The sequence below is a fragment of the Macrotis lagotis genome, chromosome 2 (genome assembly GCF_037893015.1).
Source record: "Macrotis lagotis isolate mMagLag1 chromosome 2, bilby.v1.9.chrom.fasta, whole genome shotgun sequence".
NCBI lineage: Eukaryota > Metazoa > Chordata > Mammalia > Peramelemorphia > Peramelidae > Macrotis > Macrotis lagotis.
In genome coordinates, this window is record NC_133659.1 from 23,535,777 (window position 1) to 23,556,118 (window position 20,342).

At 39.5% G+C, this 20,342-nt stretch overlaps 1 protein-coding gene and 1 long non-coding RNA gene across 2 annotated transcripts in view; both read left to right on the top strand.

Moving 5' to 3' along the window:
- Positions 1–20,342, top strand: part of USP24 (ubiquitin specific peptidase 24) — a 140,952-nt gene that overhangs the window by 14,989 nt on the left and 105,621 nt on the right. The window lies entirely within an intron of this gene.
- On the top strand, positions 736–19,431 carry LOC141512422 (uncharacterized). Its single transcript, XR_012475493.1, has 2 exons — positions 736–10,612; positions 12,485–19,431. It is a non-coding gene; the product is annotated as an uncharacterized LOC141512422 (long non-coding RNA).

Consider the following 20,342-nt stretch of genomic DNA (forward strand, 5'->3'; position numbering starts at 1 on the left):
CAGTTAGGATTACACAGGATTTAGCAGCATCTGCATTAGGGCTTGGAATATGATATCCTGAAAGGGAAAAGAACTTGGAATATATAACCAAGGATCAACTACCCAGCAAAATGGAACATCCTCTTTCAGGGGAAAAGATGGACATTCAGTGAATTAGGATACTTTGAAACTTTCCTGTTGAAACGACCGGAGTTGAACAAAAAGTTTGTTCAAATCCCTCAACAGGACTCAGGTGAAACATAAAGAGGGTATCTGGGAAGGCCAAATTATGAGGGATTTAATAATGTTGAATTTCTTGTATTCCTGCATGGGAGGATGATATTGATAACTCGGATGAACCTTCTCATTTATTAGAGCTGTTAGAAGGAAGATATATAGACAAGGCTCAAGATTAAAGATTAAAAATATGTAGTTAATAGGGAACAAAGGAATGTACTAGGAGAAAGGTAAAGGAAAGTTGGAATGGGCTCAGATATTTCACACAAGAGTCAAGAAAAAGCTTTTACAGTGGAGTAGTAGGGGAGAAGCCAAAGGGGGGAATTGAATGAGCCTTCATTCTCATTGGAGAATTTCCTTGGAGGAAATAGTATACACATTCAATAGGGTATAGACATTTATCTTACCCTAGAGGAAAAAAAGTAAAGGGATGGGAGAAGGGGGTGGGGGTGGGGTTAGGTGATTGAAGGGAGGGAAGATCCTGGGAGAGGGTAGTTAGATCTTTGTGGGGGAGGAAGGATTAGGGGTTTTAGTAATGTGAAAATAAGTAAATTTAAAAAAAGAAAGTTGTCTGATAAACTCAGAGTACTATTAATGTTGAGTATAATCCATCAAAGATTGATTGATTAATAGACTCAGAGTACTAGCAAAGTGATTGTTTGCTTGATTGATAAGCAGCATTGCCTCATAGTCATTAAATTCCTTCCCCTCTTCTGTTTCAATAGAAATATACTTCTCAAGAGTCATGAATCACATCAAATTATAATCACTTTATATCCTTTCAACTTTTCAAGTACCCTCCATGGACATAGTTTTCATGTGCCAAAGCATCATGCAAAGCCAAATCATTTCATAAACCAACTGTGCCCAGGTTCCCGCTCCACCCCCCCAGCACACTTTCTCCAATTGTAGTCAAAGCTTCAAGTTAAGCAAAATCTTGATTTTTTTCATGATATTTTCATATCCAGTCCCCCTAAGTATTCTTTCCCTCCAGCTCTATAGTATTCCACTCATAGCCCTAAGGCCTCCATTCTTTCCCACTGTCCCTTTAGCACCCCAACTATGGCAATTTAAATCCTCCTTAACCAAAGAATGGATTAAGAAGATAGATCACTTCCTAATCTCTTCTAAACACTATCCCACCCTCTGCACCTATTTATAAAGATCTAAGTATCTAATAAAGTTACTTCTGAGTTAATTAATTATAGAGCCTCTAAGTACTAAAAATACCGGACACCCTTAAAGTTTCTCTTAAGAACTTTAGTTCTTAAGGCATGAGTGGCATAGGACCTACCCAATATAGGGTGCCCCCATCAGAGAATATGCTGAGCTCTCTGAGCAAGGCAGAATTAAAGTAACTCAAAGGAAATGTGAGATATATAAGTTTAGAGTAAACATCCCAGGTGTTCACTTAGACTATTTGTACTTGACCTGTGGTAGAGCATTCCAAGAGCTCTTACTGATCTGATCAACCACAGTCCTATGCACTGTCATTTGTCTCAAACATAATGGTGTCATTTTGATCTTCTTTGATAAAGGACAACCATATCCATATTCTCTATAACATTATCCCCCCCCAACTATTTTTAACCCCTTAACTAACTTAGAGAAATAAAATTCTCAGGAAATACAAGTGGTATCTTCCCTTGTAGGATTGTTTACAATTTAATGTTCTTGATTAACATGTTTTATTTATTTCCCCGTTTACCCTTTTATGCTTCTCTTGAGTCTTCTATTTGGGGGCCAAATTCTCTGTTCAGTCTTTTTTATCAGGAAATTTTGGAAGTCCTCTATTTCATTGAACATTCATCTTTTCCCCTGACAGAATATGTTGAATTTTGCAGGGTAGTAAATTCTTGATTGTGATCCAAAGGTCCTTTACCCTTGGAAATAGCACATTCGAGATCCTCTGATCCTTTAATGTTGATAAGTCTTGTGTAATTCTGACTGTGCTTCCTTTGTATTTAAAATGCCTTTGGGGGGGCAGCTAGGTGGGGAAGTGGATAGAGCACTGGCCCTGGAGTCAGGGGGGCCTCAAATACTTAATAATTGCCTAGCTATGTGAACTTGGGAAAGTCACTTAAACCCATTGCCTTAAATAAATACATTTTTTAAAAATGATTTCTTTTTGGCTAAGAGTTACATTGCTTTCCCAGTTAATTACTTTTACTTTTAAAGGAGTTGATTTCTTTGGTTAATTTTTCATATTTTTCCTTCATGACTCATTTTTTTTTCCATTTTTCTTCCTCTCTTTGGTTTTTAAATTCTTTTTTAAGCTCTTCCATGAGGTTTTGGATTTGCGTCCAATTCATAGATTCCTTTGAGATTTCCCATGTAGGTAACTTGTCACTGCTTTCTTTTTCTGAGATGGCATTTGTATCATCTCTGTCAGCATAGTAACTTTCTATGATTAGTGTTCTTTAATTTTTTTTTGCTCATTTTGGTTGTTTAGCTCAGCTTTTTGTGCTTTTTATACTGGGGCTGGGGTCTGATCCTTGGCTTATCACTGACCAAGATGTTGCCTTTACAGCCCAGGTGTCATCTATGCAGAGGTTTGGCCCCAACCCAATACTGTGTTGCCAGAGTTCAAATTTTGTCTGGACTTGGACCATCCATTCTGGCTTGCTATCTAGATGCAGATACCTGGGCTGCTCTGTAGCTAAAAGCCCCCACCTAGCTAGGCTTCACTTGCCCCTTCCCTCCCCCTCCAGAAATAGACCTTCAGTGAAGATCCTCCATGATGTCTACAATTGAAAACTTGTTTCGATCCTTTCCCTGTTTTATCCTTGAAACATTTTTCCAAAATGTGATTTTTGGATGTAGTAAGTTGTGGTGCGTGGGTTTTCTATCCCATCCTCCTTTTTAACTGATTTTAAATTTTTTCCCCTCTTTTTACTCTCTTCTAGTCCACATTATAGTTTAAAGTCTTCCTCTCCCTCCACACTACTATATCCTCTTATATTAATCTTTAATAAGGACTGTAATTTATTCTTTATTTCTCCTGCTTTCCAGATTTGTATTTGAGTCTGGTTGCCCATTCTTGTTGTTTGCTTACATGGTCTTTATTCTCCTTATACAGTTCATTCTAAGGAAAACTTTGAGTGGACAAAATTTTTGTTCTATTCCAGGTCTCATTTATCTGTGAGTACAATGACATATCATGCCCATTCCCCTTTGTTACTTTTTGTTTGAGGCTTTTTTGTGATGAAATCCTCACAGCTCAGTTGAAGAAGAGAGGGCAATTTGTATGGACCAAGTTGAACCTACTTCAGATCTTTATATTCAATTCTTTTTTTTTTGTAAGTTCTACTTTACATTGTGTTTCCATATTAGTCATGTTGTGAAAGAGGAATTAGAACTAAGAAAAAATCATAAGAGAAAAAAACAAAAAAGTTTTATAAAATGAATTTAGTATGCTTTGCTCTGCATTCAGACTCTAGTTGTGTTTTTTTTCTCTTGTCTGGATGATAGTGTCCATAACAGGTCTCTCAGGATTGTCCTTGATCTCTGAACTGCTGAGAGAAGTTGCATCCATCATAGTTGATCCTCTCATCTTGTTTTTGTTATGGTTGAACAATGTTCTCTTGGCAAATTTTTTTATGCATTTTTAAAGTCCTATCACTCATGATTTCTTATGGAACAATAGTACTCCAAAGTATTCATATACAATAATTTGTTCAATCATTCCCCAATTGATGGGCATCCTCCCAATTTCCAATTCTTTGCCATTACAAAAAGAGCTGCTGTGTAAATATTTTTTAACATGAGACTTCTCTTGTTTTTTTTATGATTTCTTTGAGATATAGACCTTTGTATTTGATATCACTGGATCAAAGGGTATGATTGGTTTTATTATTCTTTGGGCATAATTCTAGAGTACTCTCCAGAATAGTTGGATTAGTTCACAACTCCTCCAACAGTGCATTAATATCCCAGTCTTCCCACATCCTCTCCAACATTGAACATTTTCCTTTGTTATCTTAGCCAATCTGATAGGTGTGAGGTGGTATCTCATAGTTATTTTAATTTGCATTTCTCTAATCAATAATGGTTTGAGAACATTTTTCCATATGACTAGAAATAACTTTTATTTCTTCTGGAAACTACCTGCTCATATCTTTGATCATTTATCAATTGGGGAGTGGCTTATAATCATATGAATTTGCTTCAGTTCTCTATATTTTAGAAATGAGACCTTTATTAGAACCACAAGCTGTGAAAATTGTTTCCCAGCTTTCTGCCTTCCTTCTGATTTTGGCTGCATTGGTTTTATTAGTGCAAAACTTTTTTTTTAAATTTAATGAAGTCAGATTCATTTGTTTTGCAAATTTATAATGTTCTCTATTTCTTGTTTGGTCATAAACTTCTCCCCTCTTCATAGATCCAACAGGTAGAGTGTTTCTTGATCTGCTCATTGGTCTGCAATATTGCCCTTTATATCTACATCCTGTATCCATTTTCACCTTATTTTGGTATATGATGTGAGATGTGGATCTAGGCCTTATTTGTGTCACACTGTTTTCCAGTTTTTTCCAGAAGTTTTTGTCAAATAGTGAGTTCTTATCCCATAAGCTAATGTCTTTGGTTTGTTAAACAGTTGATTACTATAGTCATTTACTAGTGTTTCTTTTGTACCTACTCTAATCCACTGGTTTATTCTATTTCTTAACCAGTAAAAGGCAGTTTTGATGTCTACTGTTTTATTATATAGTTTTAGATCTGGTATAGCTAGGTCACCTTCCTTTTCATTTTTTCATCATTTCCTCTGAAATTCTTAAACTTTTATTGCTCCAGATAACATTTTGTTACTATTTTTTCTAACTTTGTAAGACAGTTTTTTTAAATTTTACCATTTCCCCCCAATCTCACTTCCTTCCCCCTGCACCCTACAGAAGGCAGTCTGATCATCTTTACATTGTTTTCATTATATATATATATATATATATATATATTATTTTTGTATAAATGTTTTTTATACATTACTGAAATATTCTTGTTTAAGAGTAAATATAATATTCCTTCACCCCCCAAAATATAGATCCTCGTGAGCAATAGAGTAAAGGAAAGAGGAAAAAAATAAAATAAAAAATAATAATAGGGGCAGCTAGGTGGCACAGTGGATGGAGCACCGACCCTGGAGTCAGGAGCACCCAGGCTCAAATCCAGCCTCAGATGCCCAACAATCACTCAGCTGTGCGGCCCTGGGCAAGCTACCCAACCCCACTTGCCCTGCAACCCTCCCAACAATAATAATAATAAATGTGCTTCAGTCTGTGTTCCAACACCACCATCACATTCTTTAGGATAAGTCCATCACAAAAGCTACTTCCATATTTTTCCACTGTTGCCATTGCTGACCGCAACTCCCTCCATTCGTACTTCCCCACTACTATACACTATATTTTCTCCTTTCACTCTGCCCCTCTTCTTAAATGTGCTGTAGGGTAGCTCAGTGGCACAGCAGACTGATCACCAGCCCTGGGGCCAAGAGGCCCTCAGCCCCCATACCATCCCTGAGGCCTAGCAACCACCTGGCCCTCTGGTCCCAGACAGGCCATCCAATCCCAGCCCCTTGCAGGAAGTAAAAAAGTAAAAAAGAAAATGTGTTATATCTGACCACTCTTCCCCACAGTCCACCCTCTCCTCCATCACTCACATTCCCCGCCTTCCCCCTGTCCCCCTTCTCTTCTTCTTACTCTGTATGCCTATACCCCATTGAGTATATATGCTGTTTCCTCTCTGAGCTACCTCTGATGAGAGCAAAGGTTCTCTCATTCCCCCCTTGCCTCCCCCCCTTCCATATCATTGCAATAGCTTATTGTAATAAAAAAATCTTATTATATGAAATATCTTAGCCTATTCTACCTCTCCTTTTTCTTTCTCCCATTACATTTCCCTTTTAGCCATTGACTCCATTATTATACTATATTGTGTCTTCAAATTCAGCTCTCTCCTATGCTTCATCTATAAAAGCTCCCTCTACCTGCTCTATTAAATGAGAAGTTTCTTATGAGTATTATCAGTATCATTTTTCTGGGCAGGAATACATGTAGTTCATCATCATTAAGTCCTTAATTTTCCCCTTTTCCTCCACTCTTTATGCTTCACCTGAGTCCTGTTTTTGAAGATCAAACTTTCTGTTCAGCTCTGGCCATTTTAACAGGAACATTTGAAATTCCCATTTCATTGAAAGTCCATCTTTTTCCCTAGAAGAGGACTTCAGTTTTGCTGGGTAGTTGATTCTCTGTTGCATTCTAAGCTCTTCTGCCTTCCGGCATATTGTATTCCAAGCCCTACGAGCTTCCAGTGTAGTTGCTGCTAAGTCCTGTGTGATCCTGACTGCAGCTCCACGATATTTGAATTGTGTCCTTCTGGCTGCTTATAATATTTTCTCTTTGACTTGGGAGTTCTGGAACTTGGCTATAATATTCCTAGGGGTTGTTTTTTTTTTGGATCTCATTCTCGGGAATCAGTGGATTCTATCAATTTCTATTTTGCCCTCTGCTTTCTAGGATATCAGGGCAATTTTCCTATAGGAATTCTTTTAAAAAATGATGTCAAGGCTCTTCCTGATCACAACTTTCAGGTATCCCAATAATTTTCAAATTATCTTTACTGAATCTGTTTTCCAGATCAGTTGTTTTTTTCAATGACATGTTTCACATTTTCTTCTAATTTTTCATTCTTTTGGTTTTGAAGTATTGTGTCTTGACTTCTCATAAAGTCAACAGCTTCCTTCAGCTCCATTCTATTTCTGAAGGATTTGTTTTCCTCAGAGAGCTTTCTTATCTCTTTTTTCCATCTGGCCAATCCTGCTTTTTAAAGCATTTTTCTCCTCAGTAACTTTTTGAACTGTCTCATCTATTTGACCTAAGCTGGGTTTTAGCATGCTATTTTCTTCTGCATTTTTTTGGATCTCCTTGACTAAGCTGCTGACTTCTTTTTCATGTTTTTCCTGCATCCCTCTCATTTCTTTTCTCAATTTTTCTTCTATCTCCCTCACTTAATTTTCAAAATCTTTTTATGAGCTCTGTCATAGCCTGAGCCTAATTTCCATTTTTCTTGGAGTCTTTACATGCAGAAGCTTGTACGTCCTCATCTTCAGATTGAGCATTTTGATCCTTCTTGGGAATATAGACAATGTGTTTCTCAATGGTGTTCCTCTTTTTTTCTCTTTTTACTCATTTCCCCAGTCTGTGCCTGGTTTTGGGGTGCTTCCTGAGCTTTTGAGTATTATTGGGACACACCCCCCCACAAGGATCTCTGTGTGTGAGGCTTTGTCTTCCCCCCTGGTCTGTGAATGACCACAAGCGCATCCCTCTGCCATGGGGCTGAGGTGGGAGGGTCCTGCTGTTCTATGGGGGTCCTAGACTGCGATCAGGATCTGAATGTGGTCAGAGCCCCAGAGTCCTGTTCCAGGGACAGAGGACAGACCTCAGAAGTCTCCCCACTCCCCTACCTAGACTGAGCACTCAAGGCTCAGTTGCCTGGGGGCTCCTGCTTACCTTCTCTGCCTGCTTCTGTTTCCTGGTTCTGGGCTGCCTCGGCCACGCTGCTCGCTGAGTACCCGGCTCTATGCGCTTGCTCTGGCATAGGCCCCCCTTGCTGATCTCCCCGTGCTCCCTAGGGTGTAGATCTGGAAACTGCCCCCCCACTCCTCCCAGGAACCCTGGGGCTGCCTCCGAGAGGCTGAAGTTCCTTCAGTCTGGCGGGCCATCCCTCTAACCCCATGGAGCGGAGCCTTTCCACTATTTTCCAGGTTACCTTGGGCTGGAGAATTGCCTCACTGAGTCCCTCTGTGGGTTCTGTCTTTCAAAAATTTAGTTAGAGTCATAATTTCATGAGTTTTGAAATATTATAGAGAGAGAGAGCACCTAAGAGAGGCTCTTCTCTGTCGCTATCTTGGCTCTGCCCCCCCCCATATATATGTTGAGAGAAAATTCATATCCTTAAGGAAAAAATAAAATATAAGAGAGAGCAAACTTAAATAATATATAAGATAACTTTTTTAAAAATTAAAGGTGAAATCTTTGGTCTTTGTTTAAACTCCACAATTCTTTCTTTGGATACAGATGGTATTCTCCATCGCAAATCCCTTAAAATTGCATTGAAGAACTGAACAAGGCCATTAAGGATTAAGGTTGATCATCAAGCCCATGTTGCTGTCATGGTGTATAATGTTCTTCTGGTTCTGCTCATCTCCCCCAGCAGAGATAATTTTTTGGTCATTTAATGGGTATGGCACTTAATAAGTAATTTAATTTGGGTAAAATTGTCGTTTTTATTACTAATATTCAGTTCTTAACTGTATCTGGTTCTGGTCACCCTCTTGTGTGGTAGGTAGTGTTTGTTCAGGGGGCTCTTCCCTCCTTCATACCCCCCATTCTTACACTCGCATCCATACATGCGCACACACATGTATGTTATCTGTTGACACCCACCTAGACTTTGACCCACCTCCTACTCTTCATTCAAGGGCACTTCTTCCAAATTTTTACTGAACTCTTCTTTCTTATCTCCTCTCAAAACCAGATCAGCTTCTTTACCAACATTTGTCTTGTGACTGCCTACTGAGCCTTTCCTCATCTGCCTTATAATTGCCTTAACAGGGCAACTTGAATTTTATTTTCTGTTTCTCATTCATTCTCCGGAACCTTGTTTCCAGTCAAGTCAGTCATAATTTACTAAAATGCTTTCTCTGGAATCTGTACAAAAGGGTTCTGAAAAGGTGGAAGTGGGAAGAAGATGGTACCTGTGTGTGGTGGCGGGTCCCCAGCATAAAGTGTGGCTGCTCTGGGCTGCCCCATCCCAAAGCAGAGCATGGCCCGTCCTGGAGAGGAAATTGCTTTGCTTTGCAGGTGATTTCTCAGCCCAGCAAATGTTCTAAGAGAAATGACTGTAACAAATACTCTGAGATCCTTATTATTTTCAGATAGTTTGGAGTTGAAATCTGCTTGAGGCAAAAGAATATTGAATGGAGCCGCATCTTCTGGCCACAAGGACTGCTTTGAGGACCTAGAGAGCTGGCGTTTCTTTGGTCATTGTTCTCGTACCCAAAGATTTTCCTGCACTTCCTTATAATTATAGTGTTAGCTTTGATTGAGTATCAAGCTCTTCAAGGAGATGAGAGTTTGCATTAATCCATCATGGTGAAATTACTGACTTTTTAAATACCAAGAGATCTTGAAGAGTATCTGAACCGACCCCCCCCCTTCCCTCGCCTCCCCCAATAAAGAAGAAAGTGGAAGCCCAGAGAGGAGGTGGATCCTATTCAGGGCCTGAACAGGTTAATGGCAGGCTTTAGGGATAATTTTAAGGCTTCCTCTCATTAGGAAACATGAAGAGATTAGGATGTGAACTTTAAAAATGATCACACAACAATCCCTAGTACTTTACAGTTTGCACAGTGCTTTCCTAACAGCCCTGTGAGTTAGGTTGTTATGGAAACATGAATCAATTGAGCCATAAAGTAATTTACCCCTTCACATGATTCAGTCTCACAAGATTTCAATCCAGGGATCTTGCTTTCAGCTCTGGTTTTTTTTTTCCACTGTCACACTGCTCAAAGTGCCCGGCAGTCCTAGACTTGGGGGATGTCCTTGGTTCTTGAAAAAAATTATGACACAGGAAGGTGATGCCATGACAAATAGTGAACTGTATTTGAGGGTGGGTGTGCTATTCTTAGCCCCCAGCCTCATTTGTCTCTTCTGGAGTCATCTGGTCTGAGTCCAGTGACTGGAAATGAATCAGGACAACTGATGATGGTCCTGGATGTAAGGCGGGGGGGGGGGGGGGGCACGGTTAAGTGACTACTCCAAAATTCACATTTCCTTTTTTCCATTACTGTTAGGAAATGAAAATTTAATTTGAGATCTAATTATAAGATGATTTTAAAACATTTTCAGTACAAAACTGTCTTTGTGCACTTACGCAGCTGCTTTGTTTGTTACCTAAAGTTTTAAAATAATCAAAATAAAAGTTTGTGGCAGTTTGATTTCAGCAAACAATTGTAGTTTTAGTTGAATTCAAAAAATTTTCATTTTTATGATTCTTAACATGGAATCCACCCCAAGAATAGTATTCTGTGAGGGTCCTATGAATAGGGTTTTTATTAATCTACATTTTGTATGACTTAAAATTTGGAGCAACCCATAAATTAACGAAAGGTTATTTTAGTCTCTAAGACCATTTCAATTTGCCTGTGTGTGTGTTTGTGTGTGTATGTGTGTAAATGTACTACAAACCTTGATTTCTTTTTTTTCTTAAGGAAATAACAAAGGCTGGTTTTCCATCTTCATACAGATTAAGAACGCTTTGAAAAGTGTACAGCCTGCATCATTTTTTGTGGTACTTTGATGAGGCATAATTATTGTCCAAATTATTGTCCAAAAATAAAGTAAGTGATTATTTCAAAATAGGTTATAAATTTATTTCTGGGAAACTAAAGTTTTGGCAATAGACAATGTTATTTGGTTTATGTTGTAACACTGATATGAACAGAGAATTGAATCTAATGAGGACAAACTGGTTGGTTTTCATTACCTGCCACATGATGTAGCTTTAGCTGTCTCTATTTGAAGGATAGTGCCAAAGCTGAAAGGACTGGACTCCAGATATTGCTCACAAAGATCCCAGTGTCAACCTTACATCACATACAAGTGCACCAAATTCCATTATACTGCCTAGTGACTAGAGTAGCAGAAGCATAGATTGACATTTCTTTACAAGGAAAGCTTCTGAATGATTAAAAAATAATATTTTGTGATACTAAAATATTTTTCTTCCCTCTCTATGGGTGGTAGAGTAGTAAAAGTTCATAAATAATTAAAATTATTTCAGGGGTTCTGGGTGATAGTCATCTGTGTGATAGATTCATTTTTTTGATAGTATTTTTTTAGACTGAAATTTGAGTTGATCAGCTTTTCCTTAATAGATATTCTTTTGGCTATAGCATGGCAGAGTGGAGAAAGAACTGCATTTGAGTTTGAGGGCCTGAGTTTTAATCCCAGCTTTGCTGCCTTGCTGCCTTCCTTGAGATGATCATCAAACTTCTTTTTGGGGAAGTTAGGTGGTTTCAGAGAGCTCAGAGCCCCAGGCTCAGAGTCATAAAGACCTGAGTTTAAATGTGATCTCCAGATACTTACCGGCCTGGTCACTTCTCATTTTGTCTCAATTTTTCTCATCTGTAAAATGAGTCGAGAAGGAAATGGCAAACCTCCAATATCTTTGCTAAGAAAACCCCAGATGGGGTCAAAGCAGGTCAGATACAACCAAAACAACAGCAGAATTTGAATAACTATTACATAGTTTCTGGTAAAATGATCAGATGCATAGACAGCATTCATATGAATTATTTGTAGTCCATAAAAATATCATATAAGGTCTGCTTTTCATCCATCCTGCCACACAAGCTTGGGGAAAGAAGACAGTTCTGTTCCCCATTGCAAGCAAATGATTTGTTCTTCAGTTCTGGTTGTTTCCCCACTCTCTGCTCTCAAGGAGCTTAAATATTCTAATGAGGAAGACAAATATAAATAAGAACATAAAATGCACTTGTGGAGCAGGTGCCTCCTTAAAGGGGACAGCATGTGGGGGGAACAGAAAGGGCCTCATGAGATGGTCACGCTTCAGTTGAATTTAATAGGAAGCCCTAAGAGTCTTAGGATGGGAAATCAGAAGGGAATGTATTGAGTAGAATTGCAGAGACCTGAGATAGAGTGGTATCTAGTGCAGACAACAGAGGGGATTAGAATGTAAGAAGATTGCAACATGTGTGGAGGGATCAGATTGTCACAAGACTTCATATTTTATCCTGGACGTATTCGGGATCCCCTGGAGCTTCCTGAGGTCAGTGCCAGGCTGACATCTGACTGCTGTGTGGAGGGAGGTGTATAGTGGAGAACGTCCAGTTAGAAGGTTAGAAGGTTGCTGCAGTAATTCAGGGGAATGACTGTGTAAGTAGGGAGAAGAAGCCATATGGAAAGAAAATATAATTATCCATCCCACTTTGGAACATTTCCCCATTGCAGTTTTGATGAATCAAGTTTTGGCATAAGAAGTTAAATGGTAGTTTGGGGGGAATTTTGCAGAAGCTGTAGACGACATCAAAGACTAGCGGACAACACTGAACCTATGATCAAATACTTAATCCAAATTTTGCATTAAGGTACTGTAAAATAAAAGGTACCATAAAAGAAAAAGAAAGAATTCAGACTTCTTCTCTGGTATGAAGGGAGGGCTAAAAAATTTTACTTGGATTTTTCCACAGCGGGAGCCACATTCCTAAGCCCCAATGTGGAAGGATGACATCGAACAAATGATCCACAACTAGGTGTTCCCAGGAAGAATTGATGAGTCTATTGCTGTAATAATGAAAGTTAGGAAAGGGGATGGCTTTGGAGGGTGAATATTGTTTTGGACATGTTAAGTTTGAAGTGCTTATAAAACATCGTTTCAAAATGTCTACCATATATCTTGTGATGCAGAGGCATTGCTAGACTTGGATAAATGGATCTGGGAATTGTGTGCATCACGATAATTGACCAAATGGGAATTTATATCACCAAGAGCATGAATTAAAATAGAGAAGAGGCCCCAGGACAGAGCTTTGGTGGACACACATGGTTAATAAACATGAACTGGATGAAGATCCAGCCAGGGAAACTAAGGAGTCAAAGAGGTAGGAAGAAAACCAGGAGAGATCAAGCAAGGTCATGAAAAGAAATGGTACCCAGGAGAAAAACCATGATAGAAAAGATCCAATTATGCAAAGAGAGCAAGAGGTTGGCAATTAAGAGGTCACTTGGAATTTGGGGAAGAGCAGTTTCAAGTTGTCCTGAGGAAATCAGAAACCAAACTGCCGAGAGAGGAAAAAGAGGGAGAGGATGTAGCTAGCTAGCATAGGTTGAGAAGAACATTATGGAAGTCAGATCTAGCCAAGAGCCAGTGGGCATAGTTGGATCTGTTAGACAGAGAAACAGAGGAGGGGCAGTGTACTAGAAAAGATGGGATTACAGTGGCCTTTGGCAACCTCATCTTCAGACTGGTAGAAAGGAAGAGTTAGGGAGAGACACACATGAGAAGACAAGGACGAGTGGAACAGAGGCCTCCATTCTGGGGAGTGAATTATGAGGTGAGATCTTTAGTAAAGAAGCTGGAATTTAGGAGGAAAGAGTTAAATGAGAGGCAATTGAGGAGAGATGAAAAGTTTGGAATATCTGCTTTGTTAAGTGTGATAGGCAATAAAATTAGGGAGGAGTAGTGTTGGATTACTATTTTGAGAGCTGAACTGAGATTAGTTAACCTAGTTTGTAGTGGACCCAGGCCACTCCAGGTGCTCAATTCTCTTCAAGGTTATGTACATAGGAGCAAAGGAGGTCATAGACTGGAAGAGGGAGTTAGTATTGGCAACAGTGTGATTGATTGAGTGAAAAAGAGATTCAGGAGGAGAGAATAGACTAGATTTTAACAGACTAGCTCATCAAGGGGTCAGGATAGAGAATGAAGAAGAGTATGACCATGTAGTGGTGGCCTGTGGGAGTACTGAGACATAGGGAATTGGAAGTCACAGAGGACAAAGAGGAAGCTTAGGAAGAAGGAAGATTAGAGGAAGAGATGGGAAGATAAAATATGATCAGCCTGTAATTGTAATGAGGGAGAGAGGAATTAGAGGTCACAGTGAGGCTATTAGGAAGTTAAGTGGTAGTGGGGCTTAGGAAAAGATGGATAGTTTAAAAGATGATCAGTTTACAAAAATTGTAGAGTTCTTGAACATTAAAGTGAAACACTTTTAGATAATGGTAGGATCAACAATGTGACCATCCCTGGGTAAGGTTGAGACAGATTGAAGGGATCATGGGAGGTCATAGAAGTAGATTGAGGGCAGTTGTTCATTGTATTATACCAACAAGTCCTCCTAGTTCTGCTCCCTTCACTCAGCATCAGTTCATACAGGTCTAGGATTTTCTGAAATCCACCTGCTCATCATTTCTTATGGCACAAGAGTATCCTATCATATTGATTTATCACAGCTTGTTCAGCCCAATTTAAGGACACCTCTTGATTTTCCAGTTCTTTGCCACTACAAAAAGAGCTGCCACGAATATTTTTGTACCTGAGGACCCTTTTCCCTTTTTTGTGATCTCTTTGGTATACAGATCTAGTCATAGTATTGCTGGATCAGATATGCACAGTGTGATTGCCTTTTGGACATAACTCTGAATTGCTCTCCAGAATGGTTGAATCCACAACTCTACCAATAGTGCATAGTGTTCCAGTTTATCATTTTTCTTTTCTGTCCTATTGGCCAGTCTGGTAGGTTTGAGGTGGTATGTGGAGAATGTTTTAAAGAATCATTATAAATTTTCATTTTAATGTAAGTTTTTGTTTTTACAGTTCTAAAACTATGATCTTGTGATTTGTGATTTTAGTGTTTTCCTCACATAGAAACTCTTCCAAATGAAGTCTGTAGCTGGTTTGCATTTATAGTCCCTTCAGGCATTCAAATTAAGTCACTACCAATCTTCCTCAAGTTTTACCTTGGTATGTAATGTCATCTCAGAGTTAAAAGAGACCTTGGTGCCTCGAGCTAGCCATGCCTGAAAGAATCCATTCTGCTGCAGTCAGCTTATTTAACACCTCCAGTGAGGGGGGAACCCTCTTCCTCAAAGCAGTAGTCAACTTTGGAGTATTTTTGAATTATCTTCATTGTGAGGGGAACATCTTTATCCCAAGTTTAAATCCACCTCTCTTCAGTCCCCCCCCTTCCCCCCCCATTGATCCATGGTGCCAAATAGAATAAGGCAGTTCTCCAGCTGATATCCCTTAAAGTTCTTGAAAGCAGATATCCAACCCAACTTTTCATACTTACTCCATATTCTATTCTTTTTTTTTTTTTTTTTTTTTTTTTGCAAGGCAAATGGGGTTAAGTGGCTTGCCCAAGGCCACATAGCTAGGTCATTTTATTAAGTGTCTGAGACTGTATTTGAACCTAGGTACTCCTGACTCCAGGGCCGGTGCTTTATCCACTGGGCCACCTAGCCACCCCCATATTCTTTTTTTTTTTTATTCTAGAGTAGTTAGTTTATCATCAGTTCATTTCCCACAGGTGATTTTTTACTTTTGCAAGGCAGTGAGGTTAAGTTACTTGCCCAGGGTCACACAACTAATTATTAAGAATCTGAGGTCAGATTTGAACTCAGATCCTCTTCACTCCAGGATGGGTACTCTATCCACTGAGCTACCTAGGTGCCCCTCACAGGAACTTATGAAGCTTGATTGCAGTCAGTTCCCACCCAGAGAGCCTATGTATATATCTACCTGTCTTTTGAAGTATTGAAATGTCTTTTGAATAAGAAAAAAAAAAAAAGAAAACCTTGAGGTCTATACTGTTAATGTAGTCCCTTGTGGTGCTTAATGACAAGGAAGTTGGCATGATAATGACAAACATTGGCAGGACCAATAGGCAGGGCTTTCCAGCAAGGATTACTTGTTGACCCAGCTCATTCTAGATACAAACACTCCAGCCTGCTTGCCACTGAGCTATGAATTCTTTAAATTAGTGAATGCTTCACAATACTGCATCAGCTGGTTTTTGATGACACTGCTTCCTTTTGGTCTCCTCTTTGTTATCTGACTACTTTCTTCTCAGTCCATGTCCTTGGAACATTTTCCTCATCCTGCATCCTGACTGTGCCTTCCTGACTTCTCTTTCTACCTTGGGTGACGTCAGCTCCCCTGGGCTGAAGCCATAGTAGGCCTGTCTTGCTTAGTTCCAGTCTGTCTTCAGGCCCTTAACCAGATCAATACTTTCCTCTCTTTCTATGTCTCCTTTAATATGGATTGTCTTCCCTTTTTAGTATGTCATCTCATGGCATATGGTTCATCTTATTGCTTACTTTTGTTTTTCTACCTAATAGTCCAGTAGACACTTACTTTCAAACTACTTTTAAGTAACAGTAATAACTAACATTTCTGATGTGCTTGCCTTGAACCAGGCAGGTAAAGCACTTGATAATTACAACCTCCAGTTTGTAGGTGAGAACACTGATGAAAACAGAGATTAAGTGACTTTTCTCTGGTCACCCAGCTGCTGAGTGCCCGGGGTCTTGGTTGAACTCAGGTTATTCTGATTCCAGACCTGGAACTCCCAGCTATGCCATCTACTTGCTATCTGAGCTTTGCTCATCAGCTCCATTGGGCCTAATTCTATTTCTCTTCAGATGACTCTCTGATCCACATAGAGAGCCTAGGGCTGGATAATTACAAACCTCCCATTGGACTTTTTAGTATGATTGTCCTACAAGCATCCCAAGCTCATCATGCTGAAAAAGAATTCATTATCTTATCCTCTGAATTCCATCTTAATTCTGTCAAATGGACACCACTCTAATTTCTCAAATTTCTTTTCATCCCTAACTCCTCACTCTTCCTCACCTAACATTTCACTCACAGGTGCTCAATAAATTGAATTCTTTTTTTTTTTTTTTTGCAAGGCAGTGGGGTTTAAGTGGCTTGCCCAAGGCTACACAGCTAGGTCATTATTAAGTGTCTGAGACCGGATTTGAACCCAGGTCCTCCTGACTCCAGGGCCAGTGCTCTATCCACTGTGCCACCTAGCTGCCCCCAATAAATTGAGTTCTTGATTTGGTTGAGGTAGGGAAACCAATTAGGAGGCCAATGTCCAGTAGAGAGGTGCTAAGAGCCTGAACTAGGGTGACAGCTGTCAGCATCAAAGGATGAGTGAGGAGACACTTCAGATAGGGGGACTGATCCATCCATCTAAAAGCTTTGTGTTGTTAAAGACTTGGTTTCCTATGCCCTTTCTCATTTTTGAGTTTGATTATCTCTTTTGAGAGATCACTGAGAACCCTGGAAGGAAAGACTCATAACAAGGCCTTTGACAAGAACTTCTCTTTCTTCTCCCCTCACATCCCTTGGATACTTACCCCTGCTATCCTTCACACAAGCTCACGGCCTTCTCTTTAACGAAAGTAAACCTCTCTCTATCCAGGCTTGGTCCCAATCCAGCTTGCCTTTTCCACTTTGTAGCTCCCATCTCTTTAATCTTTTGTCTCTACCTACTGACTTCTTTTTTGCCAAACGCTCCTCAGAATGAGCAGGGCTCTCCTGTCTTTCCTCAGACCTCCTTCTTGGCCGCTTGGCAGCATGGGCCCCTGCTGAGTTCTAGATCTCTGAAGACTCTGGCCTCCCTCTCCAGATTAGCTTGCTTGGGGACCTCTTCAGCTCCCAGGAATTCTCTCGTCCTCTCATCTCTTTATCTAGTCCTCACCCCTTTTTTGACCTCTGTCACCTCTTGTCTCGGAAGCTTTTTAACTGTCCAAAACAGGAGTGTGAGTCCTCCCCGCTTCCTGGCTTTGCTGTTATTGGAGAGAGTGCTATCATCTTCCTGGGCCCCAGACTTGCAGCGGCGTGTTCACCCTGAGTCCTCACTTGTGCCCACCCCACACACCCAGTCTGTTCTGTTTGTACATCTTTCGCATACATCTGTTGCCTCTCCACTCACTGCCACCAGCCTGATGCTGTCTCTCACCACCTCGTTCCTGCTTTGCTGCAATAGCCTTCTGATTGGTGTCTCTGTTCCAAGTCTCCTGACCTCACAGTAGATTTCAGTGACTGCCTATTGCCTCTGGGATCAAATCAAAAATTCTCTGACTCTTAAAACTCTTTACAATTTGACCTCCCCAGTCTTCTTGTTAAGCCAATGACACTGGCATCCTCACTGTCTTCTCTCTTACATAAACTCCATCTTCTAAGTTGGTGCTTTTCATTGTCTGATCCTCCTCTCATGGAATGATTTTCCTCTTGGTTTGCTTGTATCTTCTAGATCTCTCCAAGACTGCTTAAATCCTCCCTTAAGCTGGCCATTCCCAGCCTCCTCTGTATACCCTGTCTATGTCTATATCTTATATATGCATAGCTGGATGAATGTTCCCATCAGAATAAAAGCTGGTCAAGGGCAAGAATTGTGTTTTTTTGTATCTCCCAGAACTTAGCACGGTGTATGATCTCCAGGAAATATTCGATCATAACTAATTGACTGACTTACTGACTGCTAATAAAATTCTGAGGTTGTATTTTTGAAATATATACTCATTTCTAAGACAGAGATATTTTCCTTTGTGAAGTTCTCTATATAAATGAAATCTTACCTTTGGATCAAAATATTTTTGTTAACAAAGATACCGCAGTATTCATCAGAACAAAATAAAAGTGTATCTAGTTCTAGTTACATCTCCATTTTTAGGGCTTCCAAAATACCTGTTGACTTCATAAATGAATGTCAGATGCATTATGCCAACTCTGGAAAATGTCAGCTAAAAAAAACCCCTCTAAGGGAATGTGAAGTTTGGCCTTGCCATTGCCAATATCTTATAAAAAGGGAACTTCATAGCTTGACCATTTTGGTATCACTCTAAGAAGACTTCATTTTAAATACTTTCCAGTAGGTAATGGAAAGTCAAATAGGTTGTGTTTTTTTAAAATTCTTCAGTGTATTCCACTTAAATCATCTCCCTTTATGTATTTGCATGCTTGTTTACAGCTTGTGCTATTTTTAGATGAATTTCTGTACACATATTATCCATCTTGACTTAACATAGATTAAAAGAGCTCAAGATTTTTGAGGAATGAAAAAGGACATTCAGATTCAGTAGCTATTCATGGCAGAAAGATGCAGTTGTTTAGCATTTGAAAGATACTATAATGGGCAGAAACTAATTATAGGCTGAAGGTTCTTCATCTATTTCGTTACCTATTCTAGCACATTTTATAGATCATTTAAATCATATTCCAAGGTTAGATTATAGTTCTTGAGTGACTGTGTTTGCAAATTTGAATAAACATGAAGAATTTGGGGACCCCATATCCTGGAGTTATCTTTAAGTTCCATTTTTTTCTTAGACTTTCATTGCTTCATGAAATAATTCCTCTTTCTGGGAATATGCCTGTGAGATTATAAATAGCTGAGTGGCACAATGGAAAGAGCATTGGGACTAACTGTGTGACCTTAGTCAAGTCATTTAACTAATGTTGTCTTTAGTTTACTCAATTGTAAAGTGAAGAATAATAATAGCAATAGTTGTCGTGAAATATGCCCGGTACATAGATTCTATATAATCAGAATTGTGTCTAAGTTCTTCTTGTTATTGTTGTTATTATTATTATCATCATCATCATCATCATCATCATCATCATTATACAAAAAATACTCAATTTCACCAAGGAAGTGATTTTAATGAAGTCTTTTGGAAAGATAATGTGGTGTGATGTATAAAGCTAGCTGGTATGGAAAAAAAGAAGACCTGACATGTGCAGACTGTGTAAGTGTGAACAAGTCATTTAACTTCTGAATCTATAGTTCTATCCTAACGCTTTTAGTAAATAAATTTCTGGAAACATTTGTGAAACATTTTAATTCTGTTAAGTGAATCTTTTACCCTTAACTTATAGGGTTATTTTAGAGGTCTATAACTCTGTTTTCTTAATTTAGAGTCATTCCAACCACTCTAGCTTTACCATTTCAAAGCCAGTCTTCCTGTCCTTTACCTTCTCTCTCCAGTTTGTAGTTCAAATCAGCATAGACCTGGAGTCAAAAAGACCTAAGTGCAAACTCAGGATGAACCACCACACCTGAGCTTCATTAAGAGAGATGAGCTTCCAGGAAGAAGAAGAAGGCAGCAGTACCACTGGATTTTTTTTCTGGTCAGTCCATATTTGGACTTGTCTTCTCTTTTGAGCATCACACAGTTCAAAAAGATGCTGTTCAGAAAGCCTTCTCTGGAAAATCTATGTGGCCAGGAAGAGTTACTTGGAGGAGCTACCAGTGTTGAGCTCTGGGAGAGAACCAGGGAGGCCTGGAGAGGCCTTGGGTGGCTTCTGTTTGGCCCCTGCTTCCTTAAGAGCCGGCAGCTCTGCTCTATTGGAAGGCTTGGGGCTGAGACAATGATCTTGGTTGGGCATTTTCATCCTGGCTCTGAACTTTGTGACTAGGAATGAAACCAGAAACTATTGTGTAGATTTTCAAAGGCATTGCTGGGGGTATTGAAAGAAAATTTGATTAAGAACCAGCCTAGTAGAGAATCATTCCTGAAAAAAAAATCATGACA